The 2,285-nt window shown below is 47.1% G+C and overlaps 1 pseudogene; it reads left to right on the forward strand.

Annotated features, from left to right (window-relative positions):
• Positions 1-1,259: 1,259 nt before the first annotated feature.
• Positions 1,260-1,868, forward strand: LOC105996500 (annotated as a pseudogene).
• The last annotated feature ends 417 nt before the right edge of the window (positions 1,869-2,285 follow it).

A 2,285-nucleotide genomic window follows, 5' to 3' on the forward strand; every position in this document is an offset into this window, starting at 1 on the left:
TTTTTCTTTTTGCTTATGTGGTGCTGAGGAATCGAACCCAGGGCCTCAGGCATGCAAGGCAAGCGCTGTACCACTGAGCCACCTTCCCAGCCCTCGGCTACCTCTTTTAAAAACCTAACATAAAACAGTACTGAGGAATCAAACCCAGGGCCTCATGCATGCAAGGCAAGCGCTTTGCCATTGATCCACCTTCCCAGCCCCGTCATACTTATATATATGTATATATATACATATATATCTATATAAATATATATATTTCTGTTCTTGAGTTGATGGACAGGTGGATTATTTCTCTGCATTGTCTTTATTGACTGAGCAACACATTGTCAGATGAGGTAACTCATGTGACTGCGTTAGCCTGGGAATTCTGCAAGGTCTCCATAGCTCTCCTCCATCTGCCTTCCTGCCCATGGCTCTTCACTTGAAGGCCTCATCACTTGACTCCCCTTTCCCCAGACTGACAGTGAGAATTTGGATTTCCTTATGCCTTGGAGGCTGAGTTTTTAAGAAAGCTAAACAGAAAACATAACTTTATTTTCTTTCTTTTTTTGGGGGGGGTGGGTCCGGTCGTGAGGCCTGAACTCTGGGCCTGGGCGCTGTCCCTCAGCTCTTCAGCTCAAGGCTAGCGCTCTACCACTTGAGCCACAGCGCCACTTCTGGCTTTTTTCTTTTTGCTTATGTGGTGCTGAGGAATCGAACCCAGGGCCTCATGCATGCAAGGCAAGCGCTGTACCACTGAGCCACCTTCCCAGCCCAACTTTATTTTCCTTAAAACGTATTTATTTATTTACATATTTTTGGTACTGGGGATTGAAACCAGAAATTTAAACAAGTTAGTAGAAAAGTGTTTTACTACAAAGCTACATCTATACTTTACCACTCTACATCCCAAGCCTGCTTGGTTTCATACTTTTTTAATTTGTTTGTTTATTTTGGTGCTGGTATTGAGGTTTGAACACAGGGCCTCCCTTAGGTGTGTGTGTGTGTGTGTGTGTGTGTGTGTGTGTGTGCCCACACATGTGCCTGGACCCAGAGCTTGAACTCAGGGTCTGGGTGCTGCCCCTTAGCTTTTTGTTCAAAGCTAGTGTTCTATTACTTGAGTCACAGCTCCACTTCTGGTTTTTTAAGGTTGGTTGTTTGGAGGTAAGAGACTCATAGAGTATGGATTCAGGACTGTCGCTGTTGGGAAGGACTATTGCTGCTGCAGTGCTAAGAGTCCGGCTGCCAGCAAAAACACCTTCTTTGCCTTGAGGGGAGTCATGAGCCATTTCCTGGATGTGTTACAAAGCTGGCTGGTCGTTGTCTTGTTCATCATAGCCATGGGAAACGCACTGCAGAGCTTTTGAGACCATACCTTTCTCTATGAAAAGCTGTACAAGGAAATGGCGCTGTGGCTCAAGTGGTAGAGCTCAGGGACAGCCTTGGCCCCAAATCCAAGACCCATGACCCACAAAACAAAACAAAAACAAAAAGAAAAGAAGAGAAGCTCTACAATGGCAAGCCAAAACTGGCCTGCAAGCCTGGACCTTTGGGATCTGGACACTGTTCTCAGTAATTCGCTGCCTCTGGGCCATTGACATTCACAGGACACTCTACCACATCACACCGTGGACCTTCCTGCTTGTCCTGGGGCACTTCCTCTCTGAGTTGTTTGTGTTTGGAAACTGCAGCTCCCACAATTGGCGACCTGGCACCTCTGATGGTGGTGAGTTTCTCAATCCTGGGAAAGCTGGTCAGGCTCCAGTATGTAGAAGCACAACTGGTGTCCAGACAGAAGAAGAGGAATTGAGTCCAGTTGATACAGCCACCTCCAAGGACCGTGAAACTCAAAGCTGCTGTCCACCCAGAGCAGCGGCACCAAGGGCTGCTTCACCGCTGGTCCACACACACCAGGATCCTCTCTGCTGTGGGACCCAACACTCGGCCATCCAAGGGACGCGCAGTTTTTCCGACACAGTCTCCACTCTGTGTGAGTAGACTGTGGTTCTTTCATCTAGAGGTAAATGAAGAATCAAAAGGTCTGGGGTTGTTTTTAGACCTTGTGGTCACCTGTATTTGTGAAACAAATTTTGTAATAAATAAAAAAAAAACCCTAAAAAAAACCTCTTTGCTGCCAAGTCTGTTTCAAATTGAGATCTTCAGCTCTCAACCTCCTGTGGGGGCTAGGATTTACAGGTATGAGCCACCAGCACTGAGTTTTGTCTGTCTGTCTGTCTTTCTTTCCTTCTTTCTTCTTTCCTTCCCATCCCCTCCCTTCCCCTCCCCTCCCCTCCCCCCTCCCTTCC

Source organism: Dipodomys ordii, unplaced genomic scaffold (genome assembly GCF_000151885.1).
Source record: "Dipodomys ordii isolate 6190 unplaced genomic scaffold, Dord_2.0 Scaffold131, whole genome shotgun sequence".
Taxonomy (NCBI): domain Eukaryota; kingdom Metazoa; phylum Chordata; class Mammalia; order Rodentia; family Heteromyidae; genus Dipodomys; species Dipodomys ordii.